Below are 17256 nucleotides of genomic sequence, written 5' to 3' on the forward strand. Positions count from 1 at the left end.
AAATAAAATTATTAATAGTCTCCGTTATTGAGTTTTCTGGCTATTTGTGGAAATTTTCTTCATCATAAACTAAGACATAGGGTAGGAAGCCATGGCCAGCCACTTGAATAAATTACAATATAAATGAAATTTAGCCAAGATTGTAAGGGTGCAGATCAAGGCAGATCATTGAATATCTGAAATATTTGGCAAAAGTGAGAACAATACTGAACAAGTGTGCGAAATAAGTGTGCGAGATAAGTGTGCAAGATAAGTGTGCCAGTCTCAAGTTTAATGTGTCAGGTAGTGTGCAACATCAGGTTTAATGTGCCAAGTAGTGTGCAAAGTAGTGTGCGAGAAAGTGTGCTACACACTAACTCGCACACTTTTCTGCACATTTGATTTAATGTGCAGCACAGTGCCCAAATGTGCAATTTAAATGTGCAACACAATGTGCAGTAGTGTGCAAGTTAAATGTGCAAGACTGTGCAAGGAAGTGTGCAAAGTAGTGTGCAACATAGTGAGCAAAGTAGTGTGCATACAAACGATTGCACATTTGTAGTTTTAACTGTGCTGCACACTGTGCAACACATTAAAAAATTTTCTTAAGGGATATTCTGTTTTGATAGAACGCGATTGAAACAGCCAAAACAATCCTGAAAAAGTCTTTACCAAAAACGAAATACTTTGCACTAGGGATGAAAAGGGCTGCAACTTTTATAGTATTGGATTCAATAGCAGTTTCAGGCTCGTTGCAAAGATAATAAGTAGAAGATTGCAAAATAGAAAAAAATGAAGAAGATGAAAAATGAAAAATATTGATTTCGTGAATTGATTTGTAACTGCCATTTTCCCAACAGTGATTCTTTGATCTTAGAATATCATCACTGTTAAAAAACTATTCCGCTGACAAGTATTATAGCGCACAGTTTATCATTGACCGACTTTAAGTGTCGACCAGAAACAAACTAAAAAGACCCCGTTTTAAAGTCAACCAGACTGAAATATCGTTTGACTAAATAAATGTTTCTTTCAAACTTTTTCACAGCGACATCGCTTTTAAGTTCCTTATATTAAAATGAAGAGCATAAGACGATTCTAAGAAAGTTTAGATTTTTCTTTTTCACTTTTCTTCTTCATTTTCCAAATGTTTTTGATTATTTTTCTATTTTGCGATCTTCCACTCCTTATTATCTTTAGGACAAGCTCAAAACCACCACGTCAATCAAATTCTGTCTCCCCTTCAGATTATATAAGACAAACTTTAGTGTATATTGATTATCGCATGGGCCTGGTTATTCAAACAAAGTATTATTAACCCTATTAGCCCCAAGAGCTTTTTTGATTTTTTTTTGGGGGGAGGGGGTAGAATCTACCACCCTCGATTTTTTTTTATCTAGAAGAGCTATGGCCATGAAATTTGGTACAGATGTTCTCCATCATGACACAAATTTCCAGGAAGAACAAAAAATTTGATGACGTCATTCAAAAACCGATGACGTCATCCCAAAATTTCCACCGGTCGGAAAAAGGCCCAGATATATGGTTTACAAAATTGTATATTACAGGCGAACTAATAAGGGTATCTAGATTTTGTTTGAAGATTCTGAAAGATAAAAGGCTGCCCTTTAACATAAGTGCCGGTTTTGCATTTTCCATGAAGACTTTTTCTTTAAATCTGTTCTGAAGATGAGTGAAATTTTCAAAATTTAATGACGTCATAAATGACGCCGTCATCATTTTAAAATTTTTTTTTATTTTCCAAATTTATACCGTTAGTGACTATCACGTGTCAAAATTCGAAAATGATTGAATTGAAATAGTTCAGAACTCTAAAATTTCGAGCTTTAAGCGATTTTAGCTGGGTTTTATGTCATGTTTTACAACAAAGTCATAAAACCTGATCTGGCTGAGATTGTACGTCTTCCTTTTTGCACTAGTAATTTGCCTTCATTCTTGTTTTGGTGCTGAAATCATCCGGATAGCACGGGTTAGTTCATCTTTGGAAAATTTTAGCTTGGCGGGTAGAGTTTTAATGGACCGCGCTTTGAAACAAGGCGGAAAAGCCTTTCGTTTACAAAAGACATTGAAAAAAATATATGGACGCCAGCAGGTATTCTATTCCCTTGCTAGCAATATAACACTATTCTTAGAAAGTCTTCTCTAGTTTTATTTAATCATCATCATCTAAAACATTTATCAGATTTGTCGTTTTATTTTAAAATTCTTAGTTTGAAAATTGTGAATTAAATAAAAATTGTCTCGTTTGAACTTATTAGAAAGTCTAGTGGTTGGTAGCGCTCCACTTGTTTACAGGATATGTGAATTAGCGACTCACATTAGTAAAAAAATTTGGTTAAAGAAGTTAACACGTATTGATATAAATTTGAGTGTTTTTTGTTTGAAGTCCACATTCTCTTCTTCTTTTTCTAACGTACGGCCACTCGGATACGGCACGCCGAACCGGGCTCTGGGCCAACTTTTCAAACTTCGATTATGCGTCTTTCTTTCTAAATCTTTTCTTTTCTAGATTGTGCTTGATCAACACTTTCTTACCGTAAGACGGGGTGATTCGGATAGATTTCGACTGTTTTCCAAAAATTTGTTCTTCCAAAATGAGCCTACCTCTAAATGAAGTCGTTTTATTTTACCACTGGGGTCTAATTCGCGAGCGTAGAAAATTTCACTATGAAAAGTTTATTCTACGAGGCACAATCTTTAATCGAGTACAAGAAAATCGAGTCGCTCGTTTCGGGGTGAAGTGGATAGCGTCTGATGGGGCGAACTTATTCTATAACTTTGTGGCGGAGCAATACCAGTTTTCGAAAATTACGTTTTGCCGAAATTGATTGCAGCTATCAAAAGTGTCTCTAGTGACGCTCGTAGCGTGAAAACAATTAATTAGTTTTCTAACGTTTTTTCAGACGTAGTGATCTAATTATATATAATCATCATATACAGCCAACGTGTTCAAATTGGGAAAAGAAAATTGAAGGGTTTTCCACTGCGAGTTGTAATGTTGTTATTTTATAACCTTATAACATATTTTTTCTTCTTAGAAACTGTATTATTTACAAGAACATTGATGAGAAAATACAATAGAAATATAGTAATATAACTAATATAACCAGCGTGGACAATGGTGGATATGTGATTGATCAATGATACCTGGTTAATTAACTATAGGTTACCAAACATAGACAAAACAATCTGTTTCCATATCTGCTTTTATTTGACTGTAGGGCATATAATACCACACCCACATCACACAAAGTATGATTCATTCAACGAAACAGAATGGTGAAAATTCATGCAATTGAATCGACCCGAAAATGAGAAAATCCCATTATAACGCATTTTTTATATTTTTTATTGTATAACACGTTTCAACAGCAAGAATCATGGATCGTAATGCATTAGCTATATACAGTTTTCAAAATATTATCATTACAGAAAATAATACACTCATGCCAATACCCGGGGGGGGGGGGGGGGTACTAGGGCAAAATGAGTTACGGGATGCTGCCGCTGGTCAGGGTACCTTTTTTTACCTTCACGAATCCCAGGTAGGGTCCCAAAAACACCAAAATAGAGAAATCGGTTCCCCGTAGGGTGTGCCTTTTTTTGGAACATTTGGGTAAAAAGTTGCAAGTTTTGAGAAAGTTTTGGTATTTCAGTCCCATTCACACAAATTTCGGTAACATTTTTCAAAAAGTCAGTCCCACGTAGGGTCTATTTTTCGAACCTCAGTGGAGCACTCCCCCCCCCCCGTGTCAAAAACCCTACGGTGACTTCTTCCTGACGAAAATTATTGGGCCAAAAATGGTCCCCTGTTAACAAAAATACCCATATTTCTTCGGTAGTTAGACTGAGACAGGGGTGTACGTCAGAGTGAAATCTAGAATATATGTGTAAAATATTAACGACTTAAGAACTCGCAAGTTACATAAGTGGCAAACAAATTCAACACCATCCAATTCAATTTGCCAGTAATCCTCGTCTTCGTATGGGCATGGAGGTAATAAGAAATAGATGGAGAATAAATGACTTTTATTTCATTGTACCTAATCATCGGAAGCAAACGGCTCCTTGGTTGCAATGGGAAAAAGTGATTACTTTTGTGTGCACTCATGGGAATATTTAAGTTCATAAAAAACTGAATAAAAAGGTGTTGGATTTTTAACAGCTGTATTGTGAGATAATAGCTTTGTTGATCAAAATGAGAAAAAGCTTGCCGGAACAAGCACAAAATCCTATATTTTTAAGGGCCCCCTCTCATAAAATCATCGATAGATTAAAAAAAAAACTATATTACGATTAGGTAACCTTTAAATTAATCATCCATCAGAATTTGAAAGCCCCCTCCCTTTTAGACGTAAAGATTTCTAATGAAGAAATTTTCAAGGAAAACGTGCTGAAACTCTCAAAATTAGCAATATGTTTGCCCAAAAATACATCGATATGAAATCATAGAACTATTGTAACCTTACTACGAGAAAATTATTTTTGTATCGCGTTTGAACAATAACTTTTTGCATAAAATGTTTATTTCAGTCAGGATAACATTCTCACTTCTGTTCTTACAAATTTACATTTCGGATTTTTTTGCTTCCAATGATAGTAAATCAAAGAAAACCGATTTGAATGAAAATATAAAAGAATTCAACGATAACTTAGGCCATTACCGAGTCATTTATTCTCCATCTGTTTCTTATTACCTCCATGGTATGGGTATCCGGAGCAATGAAGGTGATACCACTCATCACAATTGTCACAGGCTATCCAACTAATAAAGCGAAAAGGTGAAGTGATTTAGACCCTGTTACCGCTGAATTCTTTGATTGGTTTTCGGGTTGGTAGTAAAAAGTATTTAATGCTATTTTTATGAAGGAGACATATGCAAGGGCACAAGACGTGGTGAATTGGGTGGGAGCGGGGTCACAAGATTTTGAATAACATATCGTGACTTTATAAAACGAGAAAACCTAATTGCAATTACACTTTATCTGACCCATTAAGGTGTATTTGAAAACGCAAGAAGTTTAATTACCAAAAAATTTGTCAAGTTTGTTTAGGTGAAAGCTATTTCAAAATGCTTACTTGTATTTTCCAGCAATGTATTCTCCGAAGCAGTGTCCGCAGTAAGTTTCAACTTCCTCGTCCGTTTTTTTCGATTTTTCAGCACGATTACGTAACGCCGATGTTGAGGGTTCGTCTGCTTGAAATCGATTTGGGGCTCTACTCTTTGGGGAGTGTTGTTCGTTCACTTTAGGCTCCTTCTTCTTCTTCTCTTTGCCACGGGTGCTGCGTTTTGAAGAAGACGTTGTCGACGAAGGACGCGAAATAAGGGGCTAAAGATAGAAAAAAACAATTCGTACATGGTGGGAAGTATCATCGATGGTCGGAAGTATCAAAGTCGAATTAGCCTGTATGACAAGCACAAAGGCTATTTACGCGCGAAATCTTTTTAAATTTTTATAAAATGGTAGCTTGAGTATCGAGAGAGAAAACCTAATCGAGAGGAAGTAGAGGAAAGCTATATATGGATTCATTGGCTAATGCGCAAAGTAACAGACAATATGTTTTTTCCTATCAGACTTTTGATAAAATAGATGAATTTGTAATGTCTAGGGGTAAATTTTGTGTCCAGGGGGTCATTTTGACCCTCTACCCCCCCCCCCCCCCCCCCCCAATGAACGATTTTTTCTCGAAGAGCCCAATCTTACAAACTTGATACTTGATTGGGATGATTCAGAACCTCTTGCAATCTGGAATCGATCATAAATTTAAATAGGAAAAAAATGTATATCATCAAACATGGTTCTTCAAACATTTGAACTTTCTTGTTGAATGGTTTGCGCGGCATTTTCCAACATTGTCTCAAACATTTATTTTGTTACATTACAACGGCTTCTTTGTTTTGTTGATTTTTTCAAATCACGCGTTCGAAATCATATTCAATATTCGATTAGCAATGCAATGTCTTCCTTCTAGGGAAACCCCGAGTTGAATGTTTGAAAGAATTATGAACTTGTTCAAACATTGTTTCAAACATATTTTTTGATCTTTTTGTTGAAAAGATACGATTTTTGACTCCGCAAACCGTCAAACATCGATTTCAAACATGAAACGTCACGATGTTTGAAGAACAATGTTTGACGGTTTGCTCCCAGCTTTATTAGCATGTTCTAAAATTGCTTGAAATAGGAAATTTAATTTCACATTTTTTTTTCTATCTTTAGCCCCTTATTGTTAAAGAGTCAGAAGAGAGTAAACAGAAAACACCACTTCTCAACGAGATGAGTAAAATAGCGTCAGCCAAATGGAGAGCTCTTGGATCAGAGAATCGAAAAGTAAACACTCTTAATAGAATTATGAATTAAATCAAATCATTTCATGGTTTTCTTTTTGATAAGTATAACGCTTATAAGCATAAGGAGGCTAAGATTTGCTAAATTCTTAACCCTTTCATCTTGTTTTAATAGAGGAAGCATCCCCCTAGAGAGGCCCCCTAGACCCCCTGGAGATATCAAAATCTATAAGTGCTACGATCTTGAGATTTTAACCAGATATGGCTATTGGGATAATATAAATAAATATCTATTTAATATTTAAATATTAATTTATTTAATAAGTACGTTTTTCACTAGGAATGGAACAGGAAAGCCCAGCTTGAGCGTGAAGACGAAGAATGTGGTATCAGAATTCACAAATGTAGCAAATGCGGCAAAGAATTTACACAAAGCAAATATTTACGCTAGCACTCTTGCTCTTGTGGTACTTTAGTTTGTCACCATCCTGGATGTGAGAAAACTTTTGGAGATAAAATCTTGTTGAAAAAACATGTCCAAACCCACGAGAAGAAATATGCCTGTGGAACCTGTGGAAAATAATTTGGATTGAATCAATCTCTCGAAAGACACGTTCGTAGTCACGGAGAAAAATGTACCCTGTGTGGAAAGCGTTTTGTAACTAAAGGAAATTTAGTCCGCCATCAGAAGAGCATCCATTAAAACATGCAATAGAAACATTTTTATGTTGATATCTTATGTTGATATTTTATTCAGACTTTTATTTAGTGTATGCTAAAATATCTTTCTTCATGCAGTGCACTCGTAAAAAAAATCATATGAAATACTCGTATCAAATTCACTGATATCTCTTATCAACGAACTTTAATGAATTTTATTTTATATCAGCAGATTTTTCACGTACGAATTTTTTTCTGATTTTTTTTTCTGAGCACATTGTATGTTGTTCGTTTAAAAGAAGAAAAAACATGTGCATTATATTATAGGATATTTATAAAGCTATTTAGTCAAAAAAGAAAACATGGTACATAACATTGTCAATCACGAGAAGTTTCAGTTTTTCTCTTTTTCGTTTTGGTGCTAGTTTTTGTATTCATTGAGCGACCAGCCTTTTTAGGAACAGGAACATTATCTCGTACATTCTTAGCAAAATAATGAGGCCTTTTGGTCCCAGATTTCTTTTCATCAGCAAACGGATTATTTTTCTTTGTCATTCCTTTCACAAGACTATTACGGCTGTTTCCTGAGGCGGTGTTTCTTCTCTTTACGGCTTCTGGCTAGACAAAGATTTTCCCCCGTCTTGCTTTTGTTTGAAGAGCCTTTGCAGTCTGCTGGGTGTTTGTACTTCCTTTTGAACTTAAGCAGTACCCCTTACCGAACGTATGGAGGGCGCTCAACAATTTTGATGTAGGATATTTCTTTATCTTTATCTTTATCGCAGAATTTGACCACCCCATTGAGAAAATTGATATCATGAGAACGACATTCTACTTTCTCGATTAGGTATTTCAAGGTGTCTTCCAAAGCACCTTTACACTCCCCTGGCGTTACAACTTCAATAGAGCGCTTGATACGTTTACTTTGCTTTTTCTGTTCATCTGAGCCTTGATCTGTACTTGGACTTTGGAATTCGTAATTGCAGGATAGATTTACAACATCACAACCAGTTTCAGCATGGATTCCTTCGTAATAACTGTCGGGAAGGCTCTCACCAATAGCGATATAAGCGTATGCTTTTCTTTGAGATAAAGATGTATATGGAATAAAATTTGGACTCTTCGCGATGTTATTTGCCCACAGAAAGTACTGGTGCTTGCAAACTTCACCATTGAATCCAACTTCACAGCTACATATACCTATTTCCATATCAATGTTATAGGTTTTAGAATCATCAGTGAAGCTTGGACAAGTAAAGATTTTTGATCCATCTATTTCTTTTACTTGAGACAATAAGAAGGGAATTCTATCTGGATTAGGTTGGGTTTTCTTTCCTGCGAATCTTTGAGTGTAAACACCGTCGAAATTTCCAGATGCAACATTTAGGAGTTTAACTTTGTAATGGTCATTAAAAGCACCAGTCAGCTTATCAAATAAACCAATAATGTTTACTTCCTTTGTCCTTTTAAGAATGGTGTCTTTGAGGGTTAAAAACTGTGCCTCGACAGGGTTGTTGGTGTTGTTTCCTCGTATTCTTAGATGAGTCCGGTAACAATGGGCCCAGTTTTCACGCACTTCCCGTAAACTGTTCAAATAGAATATCAGTTTCATTTCTTTCGTACATAAGCTTTTTGAATTCTACCATGATATCAGGTCGGTCATCTGATTTAATCTCCAGACCTGCTGTAAGATGTGGAAAGTGCAGAATAATAAAATAGAGTTAGGCCACACGTGGGATAACGCATCTCTAAGCTCAGAGCAGTTATCTGTCATAACAATGTCTGGACCCTTTTTGCCATTTCCACCAAAAGAATGAGATGACAACAGAGAGGTATACAATTCCAGTGACTGGCATAACGTATCAGTGGTCTCATCGCTGGTGATGAAGATTCCAAGAGGTAAGGCTCCGATTGGGGTATGTGTTACAAGCAGGAAAACAGTTAAATTGTATTCTTCGGTGTCAGAAGTCGAGTCTAAGAAAACCAATTCATTCGCAGTTGGAACCTTAAAAGATAGAGAGTTTGATTTCACCTAACGAAACAACATGCAACTAAATGAGACTGCAGATTTTGTTACAAGGTAAAACTTGAGAAAACTCAAAAATTTAGCAAAAAGGGCAAAAAAATTAGAAAAATTGCACTGTAAGGGTCGATTTTTAGCCAAATTTTTCCTGCACTGTTAGGGTCCAATTTTTTACAGCAGCAGCGTTGTAAATTCCAGTCCCCCCCCCCCCCCGAGCTAGTAGAATTAGGTTACCATTGAGCTTCGTGCAATAAACCACAGCTAAATCTATGCGACTGGGTTAATGATATAAACAAATACACATAATTATCTCCCTTTTTTACCTTTTCATGGACACGTTGTATTAGTGGTGATATTAAACATAATATTAATGGAGTATTATCTTCCGCATTAAACTTTTGGAGCTTGATCAGGTAATCCAGATTTTCATTTTTGAAACATGAAATTCGTTCTGTAAAGGAATAAAAGAATGAAAAGTTTCTTGCAAAAAAAAAAAAAAAACCTTTAGTCGAGATTTATATACTCACTCAAATTTTATTATCTTAAATTCAAAAATTTACTTGAAATATCCGGTATCGGATAGACATCGATCTTATATATTTGCACCTTGATTCGACAAAGGGTATTAAAAAGTTTATTGTGTGTTTTTAATGAATGGGAATTCGAAACGTTGTTTTAACACCCGAAAGAGCCATCGGGGATTCTCAAAATTAAATTGTCATTTAATAAGGGAGGGATAAATTTTAAAGAGAATGGTACAGACCTCTCTGCAAACTATGATATTCTTCCTTTCGTTGTCAAACGAAAATTAAAGCATATATTATGTCTTGTTTGTTATTTTTTTCAAGATTTTGCTGATTCTGCAAAATTTCATTATTGATACTTCTGACCGTCAAAAACTAGATTTTCAAAGTTTAAGATACTTCCGACCGTCGATGATACTTCCCACCATGTACGAAAAAAAAATTCGCGTCGACAAAGACGTTGTTGACGGAGACGTTGTTGATGAAGATGTTGTTGCAGGACTTGTTCCAGCCAACGATGACTGTTTGGCGAAATCGGCGCCTGGAATGACTTTTTTGCCTCTTTTCAACGTTACTAAAAGAAAAAAATGCAATTTGTTGTATTTCGCATTTCATGACAGAAGATTGTCGGTACTCGCGAAGTATAACAAAATTTTCCGCATGCTTGCCTGTGACGCTTATTGCTTTTAGGACAATAAGGAAATACCTAGCTGACACTTGTACTAACCTTTTGGAGGATTTTCAGGGAATTGTTGCTTTAGATACTGTAGGATCGATTGATCCATATGTACAAGAACTCCACCGTCTCTGTTTGCTCCCGGTAATTTACGAGAATTTGATTGGCATTCACTGGCACAATACCGCACGTTCGAAATCCTAGAGATATAGCGTAAGAATTTCTTTATAAAGGATCTTTATAAGTGCTATTTAATCTAAACATGAGAGTGCAATTTTACGAAAACTTAAGGACACATTAAGATTAACTTTTTCCTCCATATTTCAGAACAGAACGGCGTTTAATGCAATCCTCTTTTCACTGCAATTTCGGGTAACGTTTTTAAGCCAGTTTCTATGTGAAAAAAACCTTACACCTACCTGAAACCAAGGCATCTTTAAGTTCGACCTTCATTTTACTGTAAGTTTGATTTAGTAGCGTTGGAAAGGTCTGCTTAGGTATAGCCTTTGTATAACGCGTGTCTCTTCTCCATCTCTTTAGGGTATTGCTCCACGTAACCTTTAACGGGCGAAAGACGGACACGTCTAGTGGTTGAGTTAAATGCGTTGAATTGGCAATAAGTGGCACGAAACCAATGTTGTTGTTTTTACACATGGTGATCACTTCTTCACTAAAATGACAACCTAAGTTGTCGCCGATGATGATCTTTCGGCCGGGAAACTGTTGGATGTTTGGCAGAAAGCAGGTTTTGAACCAGATCGTGAATGTTGGCATATCGAACCAACCGCTTTGAGTGCTCTCGTAAACGGCGCCTATAACAGCAAATTAATTTAGATGCATTCAAGGCCGAAATATGAAAAGGTCAACCGCAATCTTAAGAGTCGTGAAGCTCCATTTAAAAAAATAGATTTGTGTGAGTTTCACAAATCTTGATAAGATCATAGTCATTTTCTATTTGGTAACAAGAATAACTGGGTTTTTTGTTCGACCTAAATTGAAACTTTAAGGTAGAAATAGAATTTTAGCTTCAAATGTGTGCAAAATAACATGAAACTCCCAAATAGGACATTTATGTTTGTATAGAGGTAAAGTCTGAAAAAGTATAAGAACACATTGCGAGTATTTCACCCTCAATTTCTGCTATTTCTTAAGAATACTTGACCCTCAGCCAAACTATTCGTATAGAAAAAAGCGTGTATGGGCTGAATTGGAAAGAATTCCCCTGTAAACTTTATCGTACAAGGTATAAAATAACAAGTGTTTGTGTTACAATAATAAAGGGATACAAACCTTCTGGACCATTTTCTTTCCAAGTTGTCCAACAATTTCCAGCCTTATATACCACCATCTGCGGAATATAGTGACTGCTGCATTTCCACAAAACATAATCGAAAACGCTTGCTTCGAGTTAGGCAAGATGTTTTCAACACGACGTAAACCAGTTCGTACAATGACCTACAAGGAGAAAGCAAATACTCTTCTAATGAGGAAAGGTACATAGAATTGTGTACAATTGTATGCTTCACAGAAGAGGTGATTTTTCTATCAAAAAACAACTTTCAGGTAAGTCTAGGCCCGCGGCTCTATAGTGTGTAAAATTAATATAATTTTCAGAAAACATTAGCCAACAGAAAACCCACAGATCATTGACTGAGTAAAGATGGTACTAGGATGAACATTACCTACAGAGGTGTGAAATAATTTTCCCCCTTACTTTCCCCAAAGCAAAAAATACGGAAACATGATATACTCTAATTGATGACGTCATGAAAACTGAACATTGGATTTTGGGAGAATTGGGAAACTAATCTACCCCAGGTCTGGATCGAATGGTCAATCTTTAAGAAAATACTTAGATATGACGTCAGCAAAAATAAAGACAATAGGGGATGTTAAATTTTTTGCCTAATTGCTGACGGCGTAAATGTAAAATACACAAAGCCCTTACTCTGTTCCGTTGGGGACAATCGGTGAAGTTGGTCTCATCGAAATTGAATATGTGTGTTGGTGGAATTCCGTCAAGTGTCTCAGTCAAGTTGCGAAAATATTCCTTAACTACTGCAGGTCCAATCTTGACATTATCAGCTAGACGGGCGGTCAAATGCCATCGTCCACAAAAAGATTTCACCCAATCCACGCGTGGCATGTTATCATTTTTTCCAAAGACTTTAGAAAGACGGTAAATACAAAATCACGAAATGGATAAACACCCGTGTCGCAGAATTGAAAATGAAAAGTGGAGATGCCATCCAAAACTATACCAGCTGGCTTTTTTGCGCCGAAAACAATAGACTTTCTATTCCATTAAAATTTAATCGGGAATTTTCATCACCACTGAGTGAACACGTTCCACTGAGGCACTGAGACAGGGGTGTCAATGAAACACCTCTGCCTTGCCTGACAGAAAAATGGGATTGTGAGTAAAAATAATAGGACTTATATTTCATTTCCAAGTTATCAATGGGTTTTTAATGATAGATTTAGCTGGTCGACTACATTTTGACGGTTAAGGTAGTCTTGCACCAATAATCTTAAATCGATCGGCTGCATTGGGATTTTCCACTCGGCCATATCCACAACAAAACCAGCCAAAAAGTCCTCTGTGGCCTTGGAAAGGCGTGGTTGTCCACCTGGCTTCAGACTATAGGTACCTAATGGATAAATCGATAAATAAATATGAATACATGTGTTGTTCCTCATTCAGACGGTAATTTTAGTGGTGACTATTGCTCCATTTTCCTATTACAAAATAGGTTTAGTTTTTGCAATCCCTGGCCCTGGCTTTGCAAACCATTCAACGGGTAAGAAATTAAACGTACTACAGATCGATAGCTCAAATTAACTCAGACACATCACAGTCTAATATCACTATCGCGGCTCCCATTAACTGGGTATTGCTTTTAATTAATCGATGTTATATATCTACCTTTAACCTTGTTGTACAGCGTAGTGTACGGGACACCATAGTGTTTTGCGGCAGGACCACACTTCATGGCGTTTGATTTGACTGCATGTATCGCACATTCTAGTTTGGCTGGATCGTATTGCTTGTTTGACTCCAGCTTTCGCTTATACGTCCTCCCCATTCTGAAACGAAATGTTTTACTATTGTACTTTCGTTGATAATAATGACATCGATTGCAAGACCACCCCGAAACTGATAGGACAAACAACACGCAGAACTCCCTTACCTACAAAAAATCTCCATTGGATCCATTTTCTTATCCCACTAACACTTTCAATGAGACAGGTGTATCCAAAAGGTTTTTAATTGTCTCCTGATTCAATGTAATCAACGAGTCAAATGACTTACGAAAAGCTTTTGGTTATGAATGTGCACATCCATTATCACCAGCATTGGCTCGATAGCTCCTGATCAGTCATAGCGCATGATCGTGCTACTTTGAGAGAACGACCGAAGTCGATTGCACCACGCAGAGGAGTCGATCACTTTCGTTTACAACAGCACTCTTATTCCCTTGCAACACACTGCGACCGATCAAGGCCGCCCCGGAGGGGGACACCTTACCGTTAGCATTGTATTGCAGGCTGGATGAACACATATTTGTGTTAAAGCTGAATGATTTATACCCCATGACAGTTTCTATCGGTTCTAATTCCCTTCTAATTACATACACACTTTTTTTCTATAAGAACCAGTAAATTTTGGTTCAGACTTAGTAAATGCTCTTGCTATTTTTTTAATACGCTTAGTTCCTTTACTTAAAAGAACATAAATGTGTTTAAAATCTGTTAAATTTAGTACTTTCTTAGTAATTTGTGAAAATTGAGACTCAGATTGTTGTTTATTAGTTCTTAGCTTTTGGTCAAATTTCAGCCTCGTGCTCTTATGAAATTGTTCTTATCAAAAAATGGCGTGTATAGGGAAATACCCGAATAGGATCTATGGCACAGGGTATGTGGGGATTTACTTAGCAGCTAATATAGTCGTAGTACCCAATATTAAAACAGACCCAGTTTGCACACAACGTTGTTTTAACATTCATCTAACGTTCACAACGAACATAGACGAACGTTAAAATAACGTTGTGTGTCAGCTGGGGCGGGGCTCGAAATCCCGGTATTAGGAAAATGTCCATCTTAAGATCTTATAAAACGGGAATGAGGGGAAATGCTAAGTTATAGGGACTTTCCTAGTCTAGCATGCTAGACGACTTAACTCAGTAAAAAATAGGAATTAGAAAACTTGTCAGGAGCATCAATATAGTCGTCTAGAATATTTTGTGCACAACAAACTTTTCATAAAAATTCTCTTTTTTCATGTTTTTGGATAACATTTTCAGGGGGTCTTGTTGGTTTGTTTTGGTTTGTTTTTTTTTCTTCCACTTAGAAATTCTCATTGGCTGAAATTTTTATTTGTTTATGTATTTTGTTGTATATGATTGTTTTCTCACCCCGCAGAAATCTGCGGGCCCTGCACTGCATGAAAAGTTGTCTTCTCTAACGCAAGATATATGACGAAAAGTTAACTTTTCTCTCAATTTTCTTGTTTTGAAATCATTGAATTTTCTTCTGTGCGAAAACAAGTAACAGTGAATCTTCACTATTTCTCGAAAAGCTTAAATTTTCTAAATATCGACATAATTAACTTTTCGATGTACAAAATGATTACATTTTTAGCCACGAAAAGTACTACTTTTCTCTGAAGTGAAAATATAAGACTTTCTCCACGCAGTGAAGATTCACTTTTACTTGTTTTCTTGTCCATGGAAATTTTAAATTCAAAATTGAGAAAAGACGAACCTTTTTTGTAAAAAAAATAACGAAATTCTTTTAATGAAAGGAAAGATTAACAATTTATTATTTACGCATTTTCGAAAAGATGCAGATGTCTAGACCAGAAATAACCAACGTTTCGTTATTGGGAATATATATTCTAGCTTAAAAAAATACTTGATCCGCTTCATTTCATAACATTGAAAAGGTAAAAAACTTCTAATATGGAAACATTATATTTTTGGTTACTGTAGCGACAATTAGACGCGAGATTAAATTCGATAAGATATTGAATTATTAAATATTCTTGGATGATTTTCTTCTTTAAAATTAAAGTCAATATTAAAAAAATCATATTAATATCTATGTACTCATAATTCTTGTGCTAAAAATCTAAAGTATGCCTTATTTACATAAAATGACATAAATTAATAAGATAATGTAAGATAATAAATCATGATATATAATTTTTAAAACAATGGCAATAATTGATATGGTATAGAAGGAGCTTATAGGGTTGGGGGGATATTTCTGACAAAATTTGACATTGTAAAGCATTTTTCGAATTTAAGAAATAAGATTTAGGTTACGGTTCAAGAAATTGTATTGGTATAAAAAATGATGAACTAATTAATAAAAGAAGTACAACAATTACTCCTTCAGTTGTATATCGTTCCTCTTTTCCCGAGGGTTCTCCGATTCTTCGTTCATTGAAGCATTGAAGATGTTTCTTTTGTTGTGTTGTCGAACAATCATCTTTACTTCTTTTTCTTAATACCATTTATTTCTTGGTCTTCTGATGAGACGATGTTCATTTTGTGATAAGTTTTCTCCACACGTCTTTGACATTGCACAGAATTGATGTTTCGGCTCCCACCGCCGAGCTCGCGATACGTTTTTCGACTTTCTGTAGAGAGAAAATGATAAAAATTATACTCTACTTTTTAAACAGGATTATCAAACAGATTAATTGTCCATTTATTTTTATTGAAAATTGAATTGAACTTTAAATTGAAAATAACTAGTAAAAATCCAAAATGACTTGAAGATTACAAAAAAACATAATAGCAAGAAAGAAATTACGCGTTTTAGACAGGTTATTTCAAAAATAACTTGAACGAGTGAGTACTTACATGATCATTGCATGGCCTCTTTAGCATTATTGACGCATATTCATCGCCAAGTCTTTACTTGTTTCACTGTAAAGTTCGTGTGAAAGCATATTACAAGATTTCGTGACAAATCAAATTTCTTTCCCTCTTTTAATTTCTGCCAATTAAAATCTCTTTATCAACATTTTTCTATAAGAGACTTAATTGGACTGCAATTGAAAATATCGTAATTTCTCCACAATTATAAATGTGTTAACACAGGGTCCCAAAGGGAATGGTGTTGTTCAGTTCAAACAGTTAATTGTAATTTTTTGATGAAACCGCCGAACAAATTTTTCAGCCTTTGAAATATCGCCAAAAAAGAGAAACTACGAATCGTTCTTTTCTTCCATCAAGTTAAAGCATTCGAGTTTAATTTTAACAAGTTTAATTAATTGAACTGTTTTTAGGAGCTCTTCGTACACACCACTGCCCCAATTTTACGAGAATTAGTTAACGCAAAAGCTTAATACTACACGTTTTTTTATAAAAACAAACTATATAAGAACATAAGGCTTAAAAGGCCAAAATGTTAAGAACAAGTTAAGAATATTTCAAGGCTTTGGGAACTCAAAAACACCCGATTTCTTACGAAAATGGCCATAAATACTCATAAAATGGGGGGGGGATAAGAACATGTTAAGCACACTTTTTAGGCTTATTTCCGAAGGCAAAAATTTTGGATGTTCTTATAAAAAAACGTGTATTCATGAAATATCAAAATCAAATTGTTTTCTTTTTATATACATTCCTGATTCGTTCTGTATGTAAAACTCGTCAAACTCACTGACCATAAAAATTAATTTTGGCTGATTTGCAAAATATCTAATACATCCAAAAATTTTATGCCATCTATAATGTAAAATACAGGCTTAAATGCAACCTACTAGCCGTAAGCAAAGCGTCACAAACGCTGCGAGGCCCAAAACAGTGAATCGCTATACATTCAAAAAACTCAAACGAAACAAAGGTAGCTGTCGAAGGATTATACTATTTTCATTTTATGAAAGAATGCCTCAAATAAATTGTTCTTCTTTCCTTCTACAAAACACCCTTGCATTTGATTCAAATATATAAGGAGTAAAAATTGCCTCGCATTACATTTGTCAACTATAATGAAGTAAATCGAGATTAAGACTTAAATAAAAGATCTTTGAAAGATTTTGAAAAGTTTTGCAAGTTTTACAAAAACACAAAAT

General features: G+C 35.4%; 2 long non-coding RNA genes across 2 annotated transcripts; both read right to left on the minus strand.

Moving 5' to 3' along the window:
* Positions 1-10231: 10231 nt before the first annotated feature.
* LOC136806234 (uncharacterized) lies at positions 10232-11517 on the minus strand. The gene is made up of 3 exons (XR_010846539.1): positions 11460-11517; positions 10589-10981; positions 10232-10369 (listed from the first exon to the last, which is right to left on the minus strand). It is a non-coding gene; the product is annotated as an uncharacterized lncRNA (long non-coding RNA).
* A 3683-nt stretch (positions 11518-15200) lies between these two features.
* Positions 15201-16561, minus strand: LOC136806228 (uncharacterized). Its single transcript, XR_010846537.1, has 2 exons — positions 16040-16561; positions 15201-15813 (listed from the first exon to the last, which is right to left on the minus strand). It is a non-coding gene; the product is annotated as an uncharacterized lncRNA (long non-coding RNA).
* Between the last annotated feature and the right edge of the window lie 695 nt (positions 16562-17256).

Source organism: Clytia hemisphaerica, unplaced genomic scaffold, assembly GCF_902728285.1.
Source record: "Clytia hemisphaerica strain Z4C2 unplaced genomic scaffold, Clytia hemisphaerica genome assembly, whole genome shotgun sequence".
Classification (NCBI taxonomy): domain Eukaryota; kingdom Metazoa; phylum Cnidaria; class Hydrozoa; order Leptothecata; family Clytiidae; genus Clytia; species Clytia hemisphaerica.